At 41.9% G+C, this 22,529-nt stretch overlaps 1 long non-coding RNA gene across 1 annotated transcript in view; it reads left to right on the top strand.

Annotated features, from left to right (window-relative positions):
• The first annotated feature begins 2,093 nt into the window (after positions 1 to 2,093).
• Positions 2,094 to 22,529, top strand: part of LOC116762707 — a 408,066-nt gene continuing 387,630 nt past the window's right edge. The window contains exons 1-2 of the long non-coding RNA XR_004352327.1: positions 2,094 to 2,303; positions 3,968 to 4,217. This is a non-coding gene — a long non-coding RNA (uncharacterized LOC116762707). The remainder of the gene's footprint in view (positions 2,304 to 3,967; positions 4,218 to 22,529) is intronic.

Genomic DNA, 22,529 nt, shown 5'->3' with positions numbered 1-22,529 from the left:
TGCGGCCTCGCGGCTGCTCGCCGAGCTGGGAAGGCCGGACGGGGCGCGCAGGAACCCGGCCCGAAAGGCGCGGCTCACACTCGCGCTCGCGCCCGCGCCCTCGCCTCCCGCGCAGTCCGAGCCACCGCCCTCCGCCCGCTTCTCTATTTGCCACCCCTTTCCTCGACCTCACTACCCAGCCCTGCACGCATCCAAACGAAAACCCTCTTCGTTCTCTTCAGGGAGCCGGGGAAAACGTGTGCTCCTCTGGCCCTTGCACCGTGGGTCACCCTGCGCGCGGGTGGGAGCGGCGGCGCCAGGAGTGCTGCTCCTCGTCCGGGAGGGGACGGGGAAGAGGGCATCTCTGGTCCCCGGGTACGACTCTCCCCATTTCTTCTTCTGTTCCCTGCGCCGCGCGCGCTAACTCTGGGGGAAGTTGGTTGCAAAGTTTCCGAGAGCGGCGTGGGCTCGTGCAAGCAAAGCGGAGGGCGGGGTGCGGGCCCCGGGAGGCGAGGACAGAAGCGCTCCTCGCGGCGTCTTTGTTCTGTTCTGGGCGAGAGACCTGGCGAGGAGTCGCCGGGAGAGTACCGGGACCGTCGGCCGCAACATTCCGGACTCAGCAGGGGCTCTTCGCTCCTTCCCGCACCTCCTCCTTCAGGCATCCCCCACCTCCACCCCAACCCTGGACACTGGTCCCAGGTTCCCAAGCCTCCTTGTACCGCATCCCTTTACCCCCAAACTTCACGACCCAAAGATCCCAAGTCTAGGATGGGGAAGGAGAAAGGGTGGAGGCGAAGGTGGGCGATGGGCCGGATACGTCCTGGAGGGTGGATGTTTGCTTTGGAATGCTCGTTGTTGTTGTTTTCCTTTGCCCTAGAAAATGCTTCCCATTGCGGGCCCCCATTCTCTCCCATTTCCCCCATCTCCGGCTTTCCTCCTCTTCAATTCTAGTAAGATCTAGAAGGAAAATTAGCGCTACCCTGAGTCACTCAGGGCGCCAGTACTGTGGCCCGCAGCTGGGATGAGGGTCTCAGGATGGGGGAGATGAGGATGGGGTCCCCAGTTCTGGAGGTTGGGGAACGACTGGTAAAGGGCCTGGGGAAGAGTGCGGAGCTGTTCCTGGTCCGAGACACCCGATTTGCCCGGGGCAAGGCAGTGGGGGAGGGGACGGAAAGAGGGGATGTTCGGCCTCGCCAGGGGGTAGAGGATGGGGAGGCAGCCAGGGACCCTGAGTCTGATCTTTGGAGCGAGGACACGGCAGTGGTGTAGAGAAGAGAGCCGGTGAGGAGCGCTTGGCTCCAGGGTCAGAGGGAGCGCGGTCTCCCGGAGAGCCGTGCAGTCTCGGTCTGAGGTTAGGAGAAGTTTGGGGTCTGAGAGGTGGGTGCGATGCTCGAGGTGGGAATCCGCCCTCGGCGCCCCTGGACCGAGTCGCGCAGCGCCTGCAGCAACAGGTAGCCCCTAGGGGTGGAGGTCCCAGTGGGACCCCGAGCTGGGCTTTGTCCTCCGGATTAGAGGGAGCTCCCAAGGGACAGAGTGAGTGGGGGTGGGCGTGGGGGGGAGAGTTTTCTAACACTTCTTGATGCCCCTTTGAGTTGTTTTGGTGTGTCGGGTGGAGGGGGTGATCCGAGGGTAGGAACCAGGATGGAGAGCCTAGGGTGCACCCCACCTCCAATTGTGTGAGCGCTTTTATCTTCTGTGGTTGACCCCTTGCCCTTCGGATTTTGTCTCTTGGGATGGGGAAAAACTGACAGAAACTCGATGCCAAAGTGGACTGCTCACACTGATTGGCAGGGAAAGTGCAAACAAAGAGGTGCATCTCCCGGAAACAATGATTTTGGAGATTCCTCCCCCTCTCCCCCAGCAGACTTGAGCGCGTTAGACAGCGTGATGAGTGTGGAGGGGACCAGGACAGGCATATCCCGGGGAAAGTTTCGGGCGAGGTAGTGGGAGGAGAGGGTCGGGGCAGAGTTGCAATGGGCTGGGGACTGAGCCGCCCAGGCTCGCCTCCGAGGTTCCCGGCCGGGCGGGAGATGCGGGGAGAGGGAGGGGGCGGGGAGGGGAGGGGAGAGAGAGAGGAAGAAGGGGTGAGAGGGAGAAACCTGCCGCCGCTCGCCGCCTCTTTGTCTGCTCCGGGACTTGGAACAAAAGGGGGAACTCTGATGAACTCTCTTTCTTCCCCTCTCCCCCGGACGCGCGGGTATCTCCCTCTCGCAACTTTGCCGCCGCGACTTTCTCCGCTGTCAGGCCACACAAAAGTGTCCGAGCGCCGCGAGGACCGCGACAAGGGAGACGTCTCTCAGAAGTGCGACGAAGTGGGGAAGAAGGTGAGTGGGGACTGTTGTCTTGTTTATCTCTCTCCCCCGCAACGCGCCCCGCTCCCCGCCCTCCGGAGGACCGAGGAGCAGTCCGGTGGCGAAGTTTGGCCAAGTTGTACCTCCTTTCCCCTGTCCCTTCTCTTTTGTTCTTTAAGGAACTTGCACAGATTGTTTTATTTGTTTATTTCTAATGGGCAAAAGCCAGGCGGGCATTTCTCTCAAGTGCCTCTTTATATGAGGAGCTGGGGGGATGGGGGGAAGGGTGTCTCAAGGGGGCATTGCCTCGCTTTCTCCTAGCTGCGCGCAGACCGGAGGGAAGCGTGCTGAAATGGTTGGGACTTGCCGGGTCTGACTTTGGTCCTGCCAAGGAAAGAGATATGGAAGCGGGGGTCGTTCCCTCACCATTTTATAACTTAACAGCCGGCGAAGCGTTGCGCAGATCCAACGCACCATACCCAAAGCTGCAGCGCGAGAACGCAGAAGAGGTTTGGGTGGTAGGGTATTGGACTCTTGTGTTTGCGGTCGAGGGTGTTAGAGCAAACAGGTAAGAGTTCAGAAAGTTTTCTTTGGGGCTGGGATAGGTTGGAGGAAGAAGCCACAGGTTCTCGACTGTCAGAGATGCAGGGATGGAGGGATGGGGCCTGGACCACTAGTTAGAGTCGGCCATCCCGTCCACCCCTCTCAGTTTCACGACCCACCCAGAATAACCTACGCGGTGCTGGCGATCCATCATCACCTCTCTCACTTAACGCGGGCCCCCACCCCCGCCCCATTTCAATGCGTTTGAGTAGAAAGGGGAACGCGAGCGCCTGAAGCTCCACAGACCCAGCGGTCCGCCCCGCCTTTTGTGTTTTAACCTTTTGTTTCTGTCTGCCACGCCCGCCCAAAAGAGGGATGGCTGTTGCAGCTTCTGCGGGGTGGAGAGGCAGCGCAATTCCCTCTGTGTTTATAGGCAAAAGGAGACTCCTTAACTTTGTTTCCCAAGTAGCTTCACTTCGCAGTGTTTCTGGATTGGTTCTTGCTCAGATGAGGCGAACACTGCGCACCTAATAAACATCTCCGCTTTATAGGGCATTTCTTTCAGCACTTTCCCACTTTATCACAAAGTTGTTTATCCGCCCAGTCACTTGGTTCATAGAAAGACATTTAGGGACAGAAATTGGGAGTTTGTTGAAAGTGGGCGAACGTGGTATGTTCTAGCAGTGTTTAAATATTGGGAATGTGTGGAACAGGGCTCTTGAGTTAGAAAATGCAAATTTAGGTCATTATCTTCAGGTCTGTTTTGTGAGATCGTTCCAAATACCAAGGTAATTAATTTATCACTGCTACCCACTCCTATCCCCACCCCGGAGCTAGAAGCTTTCCTCCCACCCTTTGCCTTTATCTTCCACCTTTACAGTTTGACCAGACAGATGAAACATCAAACTGTGCTGCTAATACCTGGAGGAAAGAGCCAAACATAGTCTATTCGAACTTCTTAAAGCTGTGATTTCGTACGGTAGTATCCATTATTAAAACTTGCAGCTAGAAACGATTCAATGGCCAGAGCTATGTAGTTTTGAATTTTTGTGTCAAAGAAAGAAATATATTAATGCTAAGGTTACTTTTTTAAAAGAAACTATGAGTGTGTTGAGTGACTTGGAAGCTAACACTAATTAATTTCAATTGTATAGGTGTGAATACTATTGTCAGCATCTAGAAAGCATCATGAGTGCCCTGACTCCTTCGTACTGCATTGTTCTTACTGGATCTTTCTATCAGTGAATGTTATGGAAATACCAATACAACGTCAAGTCATTCCTGAATGAAACTTACCAAACTTTTTTCTTTGGAGTTGCTTAAAAGTTGTTGGGATTTTTGATGATGCCTTCCCTATGTGGATTACTACAATTTGATCACTGGGAATTCTCCACCTTAAAGAAGGTATGTTGCTTTTTAAATACTCTACAAGCACTTCATTTTGGAGCTGGTACTTAGGCCACTAGAGAATTGCCTAGTTATTTTGAGCTGTTGCCTGATCAAAGTGATTTATGACTTTGGATTTCCTTGTTTTGAACTGGTTTTTGTAGGTTCATTTTCATCTGGAATGATGATTTGGGTACTTCTAAGGAAATTTTATTAATCTGACAGTGTCTTCGATATGATTACACATAATGAACGTGGATTATATACTTACTAAGGACAGTTATGTAACAATGATGGGTCCAAGAGGCAAATGTCCTATTTTATTTATGATGGATTTTGCTTTTAAATATCACATTGAATGTTTCTATCGTAGCAGGACTTTTGTGGTTTGCATTAATTTTTTTTCACTTTTGACATTTCATTTTGGTAAACAAAATCCAAAAGTGGTCAGACGGAAATGAATTCCTACTAGCTGGGAGTCAATATAAAGTACAATAAGTTCTGTTAGAATAAAAACTTTACTATGTAATAACAACAAACTGTACATTTGTTTAATCTTTATGGTAGACATTAAGTTTTTATAGTGGTCATTAAGAGTCTTATATTCCTTCTTTTATGTCTTATAATTCATTCTTGATCATCTCTGTGAGAAAGCCATTCGAAATTCACATAAATACTCTTGGTAATATAAAAAGTATTTTGATACAGTATTTACTTTCCTTGTTTAGCAGTTGTTTGCCATGGAAAGTGAGAGTTTTCTTTGTTTAGAATAGGTTGCTTTGAAATGATTTAAGTTGTAGGATTTGATCCTCAAAATGATTCAAGTTCAAGGTGGTTTTAAATGCTACAGATGGAGAATATCATTGATATATTACTGTAATTGAGAAATGTTAAGGTATGGTCAGAAAGATAATTGGGAATTGGAAATATTTTTATCCCGCTATAAGTAAAAAGTATTATGATTTGCTTTTTTTTAGTTGTAGAAACTTGGACAGATTACTTCATCTTCCTGGACTTTAGTTTGTCATCTATAAAATGAAGGGTTAGGTTAAAGAAACTTGAAGAAATCTTCTAGCTTTAAGATTTTTGTGATTTGTTGATTGCTCCTGTAATTAAGGAGCATCCTCTCTTGTGAAGTTCATTTTTAAATTGTGGAACAGTGGAGTTACTGACATGGAAAACTTTATGTGTATTAATAACAATTATTTTGTATGACTGTTTAGCTCAGGGAGTATTAGTTCAAGAAATAGGCTTTAAATTTTCTGTGAAGTATACTTTCGGCAAAGTGTGTTGCATGGAAACGTCAGATTTCCTGAAATGTTTTCAACAAAAGTTTATCTGCTGGAATATTTTGGGGTGTGTGTATGTGTGTGTGTGTGTGTGTAGAGTGCAGTATTATTTTCCAACAAATGTTTTACCTACAAATGTCTGATGTGAATATCTTTGAATCTGTTTTAATGGCCACCCAGCATTGGGCTCAGAGGTTTAGAAACAGACTCTGGAATGAAACAGACCCGAGTTTGAATCCTCATCTTGATAACCTTGGCCAGTTTACTTGCTTTCCTGGGGTCTCAGTTTTCTCATTTGTAATTGGGGAGCATAACACTTATCCCATGAAGTTGTTGTGGGGAATATATTTTTTAAAACCATATATGTAAGAAAAAACTTAACAGAGGGGTAAGCATCTGTAAGTATGTTTAGTTATAATAAAAGCTACTACTATTGCCTTTCACAACGAATCAGTGATGTTTTGATACTTCCAACTTTCTTTGTTGACTGCCTTGCAAGTTGCAAGCCACATTAACCAAAAGTATTCACTGAAATATTCAAAGTCAGTTTGGATAGAAGTTTTCACATGTTTAGATATGTTCTTTTCTCTAGAAATATGTTCTATTCAAGTTTTTTATCCAGTTAAGCATGGATAAAAAACAACGTTTATTAAGTTTTGTTACGTATAAACATGTTACCGAAGGTCATGACTTCCTCTTGTACTATGTGGCCTTTCCTTTTCCTTACAGAAATTTCTGTAAATTGAGATAAGAGCAAGTTTCTAGAATTGATGTACACAAATTCTCTATTGTCAATGTTGTCAGCGAGGAGTAAACTTAGATATAGTTTAAAACACTTTGTTCATTCACTTTTCAGCTATGATGTAAAGTGATGGTTCGGTGATTTCTTGATGCGGAAAATCAAGAACTATAGCACATTTTCTGACGTTAGTTTTTATAGAATGGTCTTTATTTAAATAAAAAACCTCACAGTTAGTACATGCAACACTTAGAAGAATAGCATATCGTTGTGAAATGAAGTTTAAAGTCTTGGAGTTTCATTTTCTAGATCTGTAATTTAGCAAAATACATGGCCATCCCTGAATGATAATTGAGTTTGAGGGAGATGATATTCATTTACCCTTTAGGACGTTTCTGATGGGAATGTTAAAGTACTGTTTATCCTCGTTTGTAATTTATCAGCAGAGAGTTGCCTGGAAATAATAATTATTTAAAAGAAAAACATGGGATAAATCAATATTAAAATGGGAAACTTTTCTTCCATATGTACCCACAACTTTCTGTTTGTGGACAACATCTATTTTAATCAGCAGATTATATACCTTTGGTATAGCAACTACTAAAATAAAAATTTGTAATTACAGAGTTTAAAATGATAAATGCCTTAAAGTTTTTCTGTGATGTTAATTCTTAGGTTATAACCAAGTACACTTAATAACTTTTCTCTGAGTATCAAATTTTATAGTCTTGGTTATTTAAAACTGTTTGTTGACATGATTAGTTTGAATTATTGAAACCAGAAAAATCTGCCAAGGCACTCACGAGAAACTTACATAGGAAGAAAATCTAAATGTTCAGCTCTGCCTTCTAAAATGATAAATACAGCACACACTAAGCATCTTACAAGTAAATAGAAAACATTTATTTAACTTTGAACTTTATAATAAGTCTAGGGGGTGATCAGCTGAATATTTTGTTACGTTTTGAGTACTGTTTCGTTTCCTTATTTATTTAATTGAAGTATAGCTACTTACTTATTTGCTATGAGTTTCTTTAGGAACATTAAGTGTTCCCAAATTTACTTTGATTTCTTCTTTATGGCCTCAAATTTCCCGACTTATAAGTGTCAGTCATTTCTAAAAACTTTGATGGTATTTCTGCCCATTATTGTTGAAGATACAGGTGTTTAGAAATATATTTATCATGAATCTATGAAGCCTACTTTGTTCATTCGTCCTTTCCTCATTCATTTTTTTAAGTAATATGCTATCTATGTGTCAGGCATTGCTCTAAGCACTGAGGATACAGAAGAAATAAAAATTTTTGTACTCTTGGAGCTTTTACTAGTGACAGTAAAATATGTGTTAAAAGGTGACAACTACTGTTGAGAAAAATGAGCCAGGAAGGGGAGATGGGGAGTCGGAGGAAAGGGGATTGCAATTTTCAACGGGATGGCCAGGGAAGACCTCACAGAGAAGGTGACATCTGAGGAATGATATAAACGAAATGAAGGAATGAGCCACACGATATCAGGCAGAAGAGCATTCAGGCAGAGGCAGGCCAAGCGTCTAGTTTATCAACAGAAAGCAAGGCGGGCGTAGTGGCTGGAGTCGACTGAGCAAAGGGGACAATGGTAGGACATGAGGTCAGTGAGGAAACAGGAGTATGGTGAGCAGATCACATGGATCCTTAAAGGCCATTGTGATTTTACACTGAGGGAGATGGGGTACCAATGAAGGTGTTTAAACAATGATTGACCTGATATAACTAACGCTGTAACAGAGTGACTCTGGCTGGTGGGTTCAACGAGATCAAAGATGGGCAAGGGCAGAAACAAGGGAGACCATTTCGGAACCTATTTCAGCTATCAAGTGAGAGACGATGGCAACTTGGACAAGGGTAAAAGCAGCATGGAGGTAGTGAGAAAGGATTGAATTCTGAAGATACTTTGGTTGGAGGAATTTCTGGTGGACTGGATAGGAAGTATGACAGAAAGAGAGGAGTCAAGTCTGAGATTTTTTTGGACCCAAACACCTGAATGGACCCAATGCCCATGAACTGAGATGAAGTGTGTACTCAGGGTGGGGGAGACTAGGAGCTCAGCTTGAGCACATTAAGATACTTAAAACATCTAGGCAGTTTGATACACAAGTTTGGTTTTCAGGGAAGAAATCTACAAATTTGTGAGTTGGAAGAAACTAAATGCTATTTAGGGACTTCCCTGGTGGTCCAGTGGTTAAGACTCTGTGCTTCCACTGCAAGAGACACGGGTTCAATCCCTGGTCAGGGAACTAAGATCCCTCATGCCACATGGCCAAAAAAAAAAAAAAAAAAAAAAATTTAAATGCTATATAAAGTCATGAGACTGGATGAGATCACTAAGGGAGTGAGTATAGGAAGGAACGAGGTCTAGATACTGAGCCTTGGAGCCCTCCAGATTTAGAAGTGGGGAAGATGAGAAGGGGCAAGTAAAGAATAGTGAGAAGGGGCTGCCACTGAGGTGGAACCCAGTGAAGAGAGTGTGTCCAGGAGGAAGGCAAGGTCGTCTGGGTCAAGTGCTGCTCGTGGATTGAGCAAGATGACGATTGCGAATAGACCTTCGCGGTTCGGCCTTTGGGAGGTCGATGCTCATTGGTAGTCTTGGCTAGAGCTGTTTTGATGAATGGTGAGAGATCACATCTTTTCCCTAATTTGTGTGGGCCATTATATACCTTTAAAAAAAACCTTATCTATTTGAAATAAAATTTGTCAGTGCTTTATAATTGATAAAATGCTCTTGCATATGTTATCTTAGTTAAGTCTCATAGTAGTCTAAGAGAGATGGGATGATAATATCCATGTTTATCTTACAGAAGAGGAAATTGAGACTCAGAAGTAAAGTGATTTGTTCAAAGTCACCCAAATATAAGATAGAGCTTTTTTTTTTTTAAACTTCATACCCCTTAGCATTCACCGTAGGGGAGATAGTAATAATAAAACAAATTCCAATACAATGTGACAGAGGTGATAATAGTGATATATACAAGGTATAGAATTAAATCAGGGCAGGGAGAGATTATTCTTGGGGATCAGGGAAGACTTTCCCAAGTTGGGATTTAAAAGATGCATAGCATTTTAACATGTAGTCAAAGGGAAGAACATTCTAGGCTTGGAAAATATGATGTGCAAAAATGTGGAGGGATGAAACATGGGGTGATAACTGGAATGTATTTGGGATGTTTAAGCCATCTGATTCATGCTGAACATGAAAGAAAGTAGAGGAGAGACAGGCTGGAATGACAGCAAGTGCTAGTTCAAGCTTGGATTGAAATATGTCTTTAGTAAAACAGCTACTAGGTGCCATCTTAAATGTATCTCATGTCACACCAGATAGTATGCAACCTAGTTAGAAATGTCTGAATATATATATATATACATCACCATAAATGCATTGTCTTTGTCACTTCAGGCTGCTGTAACCAAGCACCATAGACTCGGTGGCTTATAAACAGCAGAAATTTATTTCTGTCAGTCCTGGAGGCTGAGTAGTCCAAGATCAAGGTACTGTGTCAGGTGAGGGCTGGCTTCCCGGTTCATAGATGCTATTTTCTTGCTGTGGTCTCACCTGGTGGAAGAGGCAAGGGAGCTCTCTGAGAGCTCTTTATAAGGACACTAATCCCATTCATGAGGGTTCCACTCTCATGACCTAATCACCACCCAAAGGCCCGGCCTCTAAATACTGTAATTTTGATATTTTTAGGTTTCAGCATATGAATTTTGGGGGGATACAAACATTCAATCTGTAGCATGTGTATCTTCCAAATTCAATGTATATGTGAATCATATACCACCGGAAAAGCTCTGGTGACTGTACTTCTAGTCTGTATCAATCGGGATGCTTTTGGCTTCAAGTAAGAGATACTTAAGTGAGGATTTTTATTTTATTTTATTTTTTGGTTCCACGTTAAATAAATTTGGATTAGGGCTATTTCAAGAGCGTCTAATTGAACAGCTCAGCAAATGTCATGCATGGTTCCTGGTTAGCTGGCTTTCTCCTTCTGATCCTGAGATAGCTTCAAGCATCATGTTCCCACATGGGAACCTAAGATAGGAAGGATTGAATCCTTCCTTTCTCTCTCTCTCTCCCACCCCACCCCCATACACACACACACACACTCACACACACACACATATATATATGTAAATGTACAGAGGTGTGCAACCATCACCATTTTTAGAACTTTTTATTACCCCTAAAATATCCCCTGTGCCCAATGCAATCAATTTCTCTTCTCACCCTCTGATCTCAGGCAACCACTAATGCAGTTTCTGTCTCTTTAGATTTGCCTTTTCTGGACATTTCACACATAAATGGAATTATGCAATAATGATCTTTTTGTCTGGCTTCTTTTGCTTACCGTAAAGTTTTTGAAGTTCGTCCGTATTGTAGCATGTTTCAGTACCTTGTTCCTTTTTATTGCCAAGCAGTGTTTTATTGTATGGATATATTGTACTTTTTCTATTCATCAGATGAAGGGCATGTGGGTTGTTTCTGTTTTTTAACTAGCATGAATAATGCTGCTAGGAACATTTATGCGTAAGTTTTTGTGTGGACACGTGTTTTCATTTCTTTTGGGTAGCTAGCTAGGTAGGCGTTGAATTGCTATATTGTATGGTACCTTATTAAACTTTCTAGTGAAACCACCAAACTGTTTTCCAAGGTGGCGACAGCATTCTGTGGGTTTGAGGGTTCCACCAGTAATGCGTGAGGCTTCCAGTTTCTCCACATCCTGGCCTTTTGTATCTTTTAAAGAGTGAGGAAAACTTTCAAAGAAGTCCATGAGAAGATTCCCAGGGTAACTACCGAGGGCCATGTTGAAACCTAGTCACTAGCAAGGGGGATGTGATTGCTCTGAGCAGCTCAGACTGATCAAGTGGCACCCTGAGCCTGGGAAGACGCCCATCATGTCTATCAGTACATAGTGTCAGAACGAAACTGAAGGGAGATGGCTCGTGGGTAGGTAACCAACAGAGTCAGCCAATAGGCTGTGTGTCAGGCTAAGGACCTGTGATGTAAACATACAAAGTAGGGCCAAGTGTTTACATTACAATTATGATTTAAATGGTAGCCACAAACTTGAACAGAAATAACCCATTCTATTGGAATTCAGGTTATTTTCTGCTTATTGTGTGAAGAATTTTTGAAAATTAACCTGTCCAAACTAATAGCAAAATAAGCATAGCCTTGGTGAGTGACTCTGGGCAGTTGCTAAGCCCCAGCATTCCTTTCCTATGAAGTACCATGTAACATTTTTGGCATCCCAGTAATAGTTTTTTATAATCTCGGTTAAGTGTAAGTCAACAGCCACCAAATGCTGTCTATATCCTTAAGATATAGACAGATATTTAGACTATTTTAAGTGTTGGACAACCTGGTGGCACCTTGAAAAAAAGTATTTGAGCTTTGATGGCAACAAAAACCCCACAAGACTATATTTTATAGTCCTAACTTATTCTTCCTGTTAATTGTTTTTAAATATATCTTTTATTGGGTGGTGTGACATACATAAGGATAGATAAACCTGCAGTGTGTGTAGGAGATTGATACTACCCTGTCTTACAAAACCCAGAATATGTGGGTCAACGTATTCGTTTCAGTGAATGATGGAGTTTCAAGTGATTCATACTTGAAAGTCCCTGAAAATCTGATAATTAGAATGCATAAATAAGTAATTCTAAAAATTTAGGCAGATACAGATAACTGTGGAGGGAAATTACATTTGAAATTGATTTCTGTGACCCTCTAGCTCTTACAGTTATTTTCTTCTTTCTTCAAATCTTAGAGTAGGCACCTAGTAGACTATGATACCTAAAATTTTGTACTGTAGTTTTAATACTAACATTTTGAAGTATACAGTGACTTAAAAAATCCAGACAACTCCAGTAGTTCTCTCATAATGAGTCACTGGTGGGGAAAGCCAAGAAGAGAAATTTAAGTTTCTTAATTATTGGTCTGAGTGGGTATAAAGTATATGTCTTAAAATTCATAGTTCAGTGTTCTGTTTCTCAGAGAAGTGGTAACTATCCAGAAACCTCAGACATTTGTGCACCAGTATCTTATACATCCTCTTATTTGAGCCTCGCTCCAATCCCAATGTAGTAGGTGTTAGTGACATTCTCATTTTACAAGGAAGAAATTGGGGTTCAGAGAAGTATCTGGCCCAAGTAACCCAACTGGTAAATGGAATATCACAAATCCATTCATTAGGGACCAGCAGTGTAAATTAAGACAAGAAAGAATATCCCTTTGAGAGGTTCTGCTGAACCTGATAACATGTCTAGTTTCACGTTGATGATTTACCCTTATTCTGCAGGTTCTGTGAATGTATTTTGAGACCCAAACATTGAATCAGGCTTTAAAAAGGACCCTCTGCTCTGCTGGTATTTTAGATTCCTGCTCGTGTTGCAAGCAGCAGTTGGGAAGCTGGCAAGATGGTGAAACTAGTCGGTGTTCAAGAGTTTTACTCGTCGGATTTTAATGGGATGGTGTCATTACTTGTAATGTATTTTTATACATTATTTATAACGTATTGTAATACATAGATAATTGTAATGTTCTGGATTTTCAAATGATGTATCAAAGGTGATACGTAACAATGTTCATAGAGTCGTCTTTCTGTAGCAAAAGAAAAATGGGTTTTGGAACATCTTTTCCCTCTGTTTCTTCTTCAAGGAAGATGTCCAAGGAAGAGCTCTGGGTAGAGCTTACAAATCCTGAATGGAAAACCCTGAGTAGAGGACCTCCCTGTGACTGCAACTTACTTTGTCTTTGCCCTTAGGTGTCTCTCTTCCTCTATATATGTATGAAAAAGGACTCCATGTAGTGACACACCCTTTGTCCGTAGATCTAGCTCCTGTTCTGGGCTTTCTACTTCGGTGAGCAACTGTTCTGGACTGTGGTGAGGCTCTAGGGGCCCTTCTTGGGGCCTAGGCCGGAGGTTGGCCTAAGTGACCTGGTCCCTGCCTTCTTTCGCTTGTCCCGGGGTTGGTCTTCTTAGGCTTCTGGTTCTTACGGCTTCGATAGGGGGAATAGGACTTTTCTAGAAGTCTAGAGCAGACTTGGCCAAGCTGGAGATGCTTTGCTTCCTTTCCCTTGGACTTGGCCTTTCGATGGTGTGGGCGTCTTTTCTTGGGGGCAGGGGTATACAGTGTTTATATTTTATTATACTTACATTTAAATTTCACCATTAAATACTGAGCATAAGTATTTAAGTAGATGCTGGCCTCATGTTCAGATTTTCAAAATCTAAAGATAAATGGATGGACGGCTTTAAGGATGTGATGGATAAGACATTGAGAAATATATTAAACAATTAGAGAATCTAGGGGGTGGTAAAATTTCATCTCTACACATTTACACATTTAGTGGCACAAGAAAACTCTAGGGACATGAAGACATATGTAAAGCTTTGGGTTGCAATTGGAGGAAAAGCCCGTTCAGGAGTTGTGGGTGTCTTTAATCAGGAGACTTCCTGAAAAAGAGGGGCTTTTCCACAGTAGAAGGAAGAAGAGAACTTGAACCTCCCTCGACGCTTCACACCAGAAGTTCCATTGCCTACACTTTTTGTGGCCTTCATATTGTGTCCCCGAGGCTTATTTTGGCCTGGACCCAGGTCTTCATAGCTCCTGTTTGGATTGAAGGGTGAACCCTAGATATTATGGTCGAGGCGGAGTGCATAACTGAGCCCCTTTCCGTTCTTTCATTGGGATGCATGCAAGGAAGATGTAGAAGAAAGGAGTTATCCCCAAACTCAGAACACCCAAAGGTGGGCAGTTCTTGGCTCTCACTTTGCACAGTGACCCCATGTTTCTACCTCAAATTCTATTTAGTCCCTGCCTCAAATTGACATTCTAGAGAGCTGTCCCTTCCTGTCTGCCCCCTTCCTCGTGAAAAATCTCACACTGCACTAGCATATCAAGGATGATAGTTCCTAATGGTGAATTAGTAGAGAATGGAAAACCCATCAGGGGTTGGCACAGTTAGTTATGATGAAATACGTCCTACTGTATTTGACCTCAGTGATTATAATAAAGAGATGGTAATGTAACAAAAAGTTACGAGCCTATGTTTCCAGCTTCTTTTATATTTTGCAGATTAGTGTAGTTAAAAGACTAAAAAAAATGACGCTTGTTTTTCTGTCTTTGGGATAAATAAACCTTGCTTCTATCGTAATATGTTTTCAGTATTTGTCTCAGCGTGGGAATTGGGGTGAAAGTTCATGGAAGTTTTTCTTCAAAAATTTCTGCTGAATTCTGCCTGGCTCTGCAGCCAAATTCAAAATTCTCACTTGACTGTAATGATTAAACTAGTATACCTAAATATATTGTGTAGGTCCCTAACTAAGTGGCTGTAAGAGTGCATTTGAGATGTCAGCAAACAAGAGCAAGAAGCATCGTGTTACCATTATTCTGCTGCCAAGTCCTTGCTAGGTAGGGTGGCCTCCTGAGTTCTCAGAGTTTGTGTGTGCTGAGGATCCCGAAGCCAGGGATGGGTTTGGCACTAACTCTGGCTTGGTATCCAGATCACCTTTGGAACATAGGAAGGGATCCAGGTGCCCAGAAAAGGGGCTCAGAGTCTGAGCATCTTGTAATTCCCATCTTATTTTCTGACTCTTGCCTTTGCATCAATTTAATTCTTATTTACCTACTGATTCAAGTTTGCTCTGCAAATTCCATCACTTGGTGCACAGATTCAAATAGTTTATCTTTGCATATCCTGGCCATTTGTGCTCCTCAGCTGTTTTAGTCACTGACCTGAACTCTGCCTGGTGGTATCCTGCTACTACTTCTTGTCCTTGGTTCTTACCTTCTTTAGATCTGAATCCTCAGAGCTCGTCAATTTCAGCGGCTCCTGGCCAACCCCAGTGATCTCAGGTTCTACCTCCTGTTCTTATGGAATAATATTGGATCCTAATATGTTGCTAAAAATAGTAATCTAGCATATGTCCAAAATCAGAACTCTCCATTTGCTATCACTTCTGCTCTTTTCCAGGGAATTACTTTGATTCAGTTACCAAAAATGACATCTCTGGAGTACGGTGAAATACAGAGCCTCTCAATCATCTAAAAAGAATCAAGCTGTGCTGAGTCCTATTTTTATGCCAAATGTATCTGAGTGTTCTGAGTCTTTGAAAACTGGTGATGGATGAATACTATAGGTGGTGGTTCTTTACTAACCAAGCTATTTGATGAATCCACATAAGGAATTGTAGCAAACTAGCTGAAACAAGTTAGCCTTGGTGGGAGACCTTCTGGAGTGATGAATAAGAGTAGGGCATTTTGTTTTGAGTTGCTTAAACCCAGAATAAGCCTAATTTACAAGCATCTGTTGACCGAAAGTCTCTTGCTGGTAAAATTGGATGCTTCAGAAAGGGGCTGGATGCCTGGGTACAGTGGAAGGAGGGAGAATTTTCATGGTATATTCTTGTGTTTCATTTGAATTTTGAACTATGTGACTGTATTTTACCCAATAGAAACAGGAGGATAAAAGGAAAAAAGGAAGGAAGGGAGGGAGGAAAGAAACTAATTACAGGGAAAAATACATCAATTAAGTAATATTTCGAAGTCACGTGCTTATATGAAGCCCTTTGCAAAACTCTTGGGAGATAACAGTGTATAGTGAAAGGAACTCTTCAGAGATTCCTAGATGCTAGTCTTTACGGAAATGATCTCTAAAGCTGTCAACCACCCCATAAATTAGGCATTGTTATCCACATTTTGCAAGTGAGGAAATGGAAGCTGTTAAGGGTAGAGCTGGGAGTTGGACCCAGGTGTGTCTGACTCCAAACACTGTGCCATGCGCCTATCTCAGCTTGGGTTGCTATAACACAATACTGCGGACTGGGTGGGTTAAACAACAGACATTTATCTCTCACAGTTCTGGAGGCTGGCAAGTCCAAGATCAAGGTGTGGGCAGATTCAGTGTCTGGTAAGGGCCTTCTTCCTGTTTTGCAGATGGCTGCCTTCTTTTTGTATCCTCACTTGGTGGAGAGAGATCTCTGGTCTCTTCATACCTTTATAATGGCACCAATCTCATCATCCGACCTCCACCCTCATGACCTTATTCAAACCCAGTTACCTCCCAAAGGTCTCACCTCCAAATACCATCACATTGGAGACTAGGGTTTCAACATATGAATTTTGGGAGAGACACAAACATTCAGTCCATAGCACTACCTCTCCAACAAAGATATAGCAAAAGGGATCTGTAAATGTTCTCTAGTATCAACTCCCTGATCAAAACTGGCTTCGGGCAAAATTGTCATGTAGTAGAAATTTGACTGCTACTGTCTGCAGTTCTCATCCTCTCAATCCCCTTTCCTTCCTTTGTTATTTTCTCTCCTTCTCTTTGTCCTCTTTCCTTTTCTTGATCATCCAGAGTAGTTGAGTCTCTCAAGATATTATTCCATCCATCCATCCACCCATCCATCCACCTACCCATCCATCCACCACACATCCACATGTAAGGACTGGACTGGATGCTGGAGACACAAAGTTGAGCAAAAATGGACATGGTTCCTGCCACCATGTAGCTTAAGAGGAAAAGAGGCATCTGTGTCTGAATGTGTTGGGGAAACGCTACACACTGTGCCCAGCAGGAGGCTGGAGGGCTCAGCAGGCCCTCTAAACACCCTGAGATGTCCATTGGTTAGAGTTTCACTTTTTTTTTTTAAACTTTTCAAATATGGAATGATGGTCCCACTGTGACCTGTCCTGGAGTATAATAATTTGGGGCAGCAGAAAACTTTCTGTGCCTCTCAGGTCATATAAGGAAGTTGCTCACTACAGCTGTGAAAAAATTAGCCCCAATACAAACAACAAAAACAACAATAAAGGGCTTCCCTGGTGGCGCAGTGGTTGAGAGTCCGCCTGCCAATGCGGGGGACACGGGTTCGTGCCCCGGTCCGGGAAGATCCCACATGCCGCGGAGCGGCTGGGCCCGTGAGCCACGGCCGCTGAGCCTGCGCATCCGGAGCCTGTGCTCTGCAATGGGAGAGGCCACAACAGAGAGAGGCCCGCGTACCGTGAAACAAACAAAAACAGGAACAAAAAAATGTACCAGATTATAATGGGGTGGGACAAAAACGTAAAGGAGTGCAGTAAAATTAAGATGATGTAATAAGCAAGGGACCGTAAGAACAGCCAGAATGATAAAGACTACTGGGCTGAAAGCGGCCCTTCAGAAGCTCACAAAATCATTTGAGAACATCTGAGAGAAGATAAGCAGAGCCTCATCTAGTCCCAGGAGAACCAGCTAAGTTTAGGCAACCTGGACCACATTCCCTGAACTCAGGCAGTAAGTTTGTTGATACCACCCAGTGTAGCACCTACTTAGGTTGCTCTGCTTGGTTTTCAGTCATTTCAGTTAGATGGCTGGTAGCCCTGCCTCCCAAAGAGATCAGGTCCTAATATCTGGAACGTGTAAATATTACCATATAAAGAAAATGGTCTTTGCAGATGTGATTAAGTTAAAGATCTTGACATGGAGTGATTGTCCTGGGTTATCTGGGTGGCCCTAAATCCAATCACAAGCGTCCTTCAAAGAGAGAAGCAGAAGATCAACCCCACAGAGCAGAGCAGAAGGTGACATGAAGATGGTGGCAGAGATTAGAGTGATAGGGCCACATTCTAAGAAATAACAGCATCCGCCACAAGCGAGAAGAGACAAAGAATAGTCTCTGACGGGCACATGGCCCTGTCAACACCTTGATTTTGGACATCTGGCCTCCAGAATCGCGAGAGAATAAATTTCTGTGGTTTTAGGTCATGGAGTTTGTGATAATTTGTTACAGCAGCCCTAGGACACTCATAAAGGTTGTAACCTCTCTGAGTGCCAGGCAGTGTCTTCTCCTCTGTATTGGCCTTCTACTTAGCATTCAGAATTCTGCACATAATAGGCATTCAAATACTCAAGTACTTGAACTGACTGACTTCACTGGTTCAGCCATTCAGAGCCTCAAGACTAGTATTTGAAATTTTATTGGGATAGAAGTGAGACCAGAAAGATCTGGATATTCACTTGCAAAAGAAGGAATTAATACCCCCAAGGCTTAGTCTCTTGTGAATTTGTTTCATCTTAAAGATCTGGATATTCACTTGCAAAAGAACGATCTGGATATTCACTTGCAAAAGAAGGAATTAATACCCCCAAGTCTTAGTCTCTTGTGAATTTGTTTCATCTTAAAGCTTGGAGTTACACTGCCGTTTAATGTAGCAATTCTTTTGCTCTACTGGAATATTAATAATACCACCAAGGGGGACTTCCCTGGAGGTCCAGTGGTTAAGACTAAGAGCTTCCACTACAGGGGGCGTGGGTTCAATCCCTGGTCACAGCTAAGATCCCGTGTGCTGTGCAGTGCAGCCAAAAAAAAAATAATACCACCGATTCCACCGAGAAGACTTCATCTCGCAGAACAAGAAAAGCAAGTCATTCCAGGCAGTGGTTTGACATCTTAATTAGATACTTCCTTGGTGCTGGATTTCTCTTCTTTTACACTGACAATATCTAAATGACAGTGTTCTGGGATTTCTGGTTCAAACACAAAATGTCTTCTGCGCAAATCTTCCATGAAATGTCATTTTGAAACTATGAGCTTAGTTCTTATTCAAGCAGAACCCTTAGTGTATTTACTGGGACTTTAGCTGAATAGGCACTGCAGGATCATGTTTTTTGGGAAGTAGAAACAGTTTGTTTTTACATATAGGGAAGCTGTAGAAAAGAATTTGGAATCTTGACTCAGTAGACTGACCTGGTGGTGAACATTATTCTCCCTATATTATGGCATTTCTTTATTTTCCTTCTGTAGGGAAACAAGGTCTCCTCTAAGACCATTCCTCTAGGATCTCAGTTACCTTATATAGCCATGTAGCAGTTAAAATAAATTGTTAGAACACTTATATTATTAAACTAATGGCAAAGGAAAGGCAAATCACTTACCATGCAGTGTTGTGGAATGTGTTGATTTTGTTTTTGTTGATCTATAGAGCGTAGGTAGTGGTTTCTTTACAGATTTACTGTGAGATTCATTTTTTAAATCACTTATATCATTGCCTGATGCCACATAGAAATGTTAATACACTCCTAGACTTTACAATATTTGGTCACTTTTATTGATTTTAGTAAGAAAGTCTAGCAGATAATTATAGTAGTATGGCTAAAGTGAAATGCAGTTAATCTCCACCATGGCTACGCAGGTGGGTGGGGTGAGGATTAGATTTGAAAGAGATCTTGTCCCCTCTTGAGTTGAAATTGCATTTGCATGATTACTTTATCTTCTGATTAAGCTTGAAATTGACATTAGACAGTTTTAGCTTTAAATCAACCCACCTCACATATCCAATTAATGAAATCCTTGAATTGTTGTTGACACCATCCCCTTCCCAATTTGCCATATTTTAAATATGCTCCAAATATGCCATTTAGTTTTTACTGCTAATAGCTACAGCCTTATGACCGAAGTATTAAGTGGTGTGATTGGGACCTTGCCTAAAATGTTCTTTATGAAATTCCCTAGACTTTGCCTTATTTCGCCTACAACATAGCAGTTGCTCAATAAATAATTATTTAACTGAATGAAAGAATGCTGGAATAATGATTAAAATCCACACATTTGGTGTCAGTAAAGCTTTAACTAGCAAATTAGGTGTCGTGGGCTCACATATCAACTTTGTAATTCTCATCTTGTGCTGAAGGTGAGAACAGAAGGATATTCTTAACAGTTTACCCACTGCTGTCCAAGAGAAATATAATGAGAGCCACAAACGTGAGCCACATACATAATTTTAAATTTTCTAATAGTTAGTCCCATTAAAAAAGGAAAAAGAAACGAATGAAATTATTTTTGGTAATATATTTTAACTCTGATATTGAACATATAATTTCAACATGTAATCGAAATAAAAATTATTGAGATATTTTACCTTCTTTAGTTTTTGAAGTTTTATGTGTGTTTGTACTTACATTACATCTCAAATTGGCTTTGCCTTGTTTCAAGTGCTCAAAAGCTACATATGGCTAGTGGCTACCATATTGGATAGCGCATGTTTATACCATCTGGTGGCTCCTATTTTAAGTAATTATTCTCGCTAACTAGATGTAAAATTTGGATTTTATAAGCTATTGAGTGGGATAGGTGTATAGTCCTGTCAATGAACTGATAAAAAGTTGTATCAGCTATGTAACTGAAACAAAATTTACAAAATAAAAAAAAAATCATCATTTAGAGATTGTGTAAAATGTGTAATGCCCTCTAGATTTTTGAGTCCACGGCCAAGCTTCCATTGCTCTGAGATTCAGATTTTCTCCTAGGCTGTAGTGGAGCAAGTTAATTATCCTCTCTTAAGCCTCAGCTTCCTCTTCTGTAAAATGGGAGTAATATTTATCTTAAGGTATAACATTAACATTTCCAAAGGATTTAATGATGAAGCCCCAGAGTACTCATTGTTAGCTGGAATTAGTTCTTATCTAGTATTTTCTTTTGCACACAAAACTCTAGGAAAAAAATGGGTGATTTCTCCCCTATATTTGCTAATCTTTTCGTAATATTTTTTTCTGAAGTCAACTCCCCATTGTGGCAAGAACTTGATGTGATTATTTGATGAATATAAGATCATTGACATTTTGTTTAAATTGGTTTCACATGGGCTGCTCCAGGTAGCTCCTGTACAGGGGGCTGTGGAGGATGCCAAGATAATACAAGACTGGCATTTACAGATAAGAAAACTTGGGAGACCCTTAGTTGACTTTCTTGAGCTATTGAACTGAATTTGGAGATTCCATGAATGCATTTCTATTAAACATATACCAATATCAAGCCAAAATCTATTAGCTGGTGGGAAAAGGTGATCATGGTAGAGAATTAATTACAAATACATCTAGACTGTTCATTCTACGTAAGACCTATTTTGCCCTCTGTACTTTACTGATTTTATAGAAATTTATGATAGAAAAACGTTCTAAGCCATTGTTTTTTTACCTTGCTTTGGGTAAGGGTGAAACATATAATAAGAGATCCATGGAGGTAATAGGTGAAATTTCTTTCAGCATCCTACCAAAGCACATCTAAGCTTGGTCAAACACTTGTTTTCTAGTTTTAAATGATATAAATATGTCGCATTTCCTCTGGTACTTCCTAGGAATTTTTTCATAACTTAAGTACCTTTATTTACATGTAGTCCCTGATTCTAAGTAAGACGATCTTCCTGATAAAGTTTGGGTGACAACTAGAGTTCTGTTTTGGGGAATACACAGTCAGTTCCCTGTTGCTTTTTGCACTAATGATTAAGCAGAGTTCTGATCCTCCTTTAATTGTAGAAAAACACTTATCAAGGGAAGAAAGTGTAATTTCAACAATGCTTGACAAACCTCTGACAGACTAAGAGAGAATATTATTTTTGAGGCTGGTGTCGATTAAGATTCTTCTAGTTTCAATTTTTTTGTGTGTTTTTAACCTTTAAAAAAACCTTTGTCTGGTTAGTGGCCCCCAGACAGTTGGACTTTGGAAAAGAATTGTTAACTTTGGGGTTGAAAACGGAGCTTTAAACTGTCTTAGTGAAAGCCGCATACCTTTGCGAAATATATTTTCCAATAAATAAATAAACAAAACGATTTTTTTGCTTTTTTCGTGTAAATTGAAAAAATACACACAAAAATACACAAAACTGGCCCTTGCATTTTTTTTTTTTACCTTGCACAACACGAATGACTGTTTAGTTGAAATAGACATTCATTTAAATGGAGAAAATGGAGAAACGCTTAGCGTTTCTTTTCAAATGTTGCTGTTAAAATATTGAGGCACTGGGGCTTCCCTGGTGGCGCAGTGGTTGAGAGTCCGCCTGCCGATGCTAAGGGACGCGGGTTCATGCCCCGGTCCGGGAAGATCCCACATGCCGCGGAGCGGCTGGGCCCGTGAGCCATGGCCGCTGAGCCTGCGTGTCCGGAGCCTGTGCTCCGCAACGGGAGAGGCCCGCAACAGTGAGAGGCCCGCGTACCGAAAAAAAAAAAAAAAAATTGAGGGACTAATGATGGAGAATCTAGATCATTGAATGCAATGGTTTTCCTTTTTTCTGAATCCTTGATTATAAAAACCATATATTTGGCTTATTTTTGAATAGGTGAAAGGTGGCAAACCTAATTTTCGTTTTGTTTTGTTTTTGTTTTTGTTTTAAGGGAAATCAGTCTGAGGTATCCTTTGGCTGTGAGGTCCAGGGCATTTGACTTCTTTTTTGAGCTTTTCTTTGACATAGTCCACGTTAATGGAAATGTTGGAAACTCTTCTCTGAG

The sequence above is a fragment of the Phocoena sinus genome, chromosome 11 (assembly GCF_008692025.1).
Source record: "Phocoena sinus isolate mPhoSin1 chromosome 11, mPhoSin1.pri, whole genome shotgun sequence".
NCBI classification, from domain to species: Eukaryota; Metazoa; Chordata; class Mammalia; order Artiodactyla; family Phocoenidae; genus Phocoena; species Phocoena sinus.
Note: the sequence above shows the minus strand (reverse complement) of the source record. Positions and strands in the feature narration are given on the sequence as shown.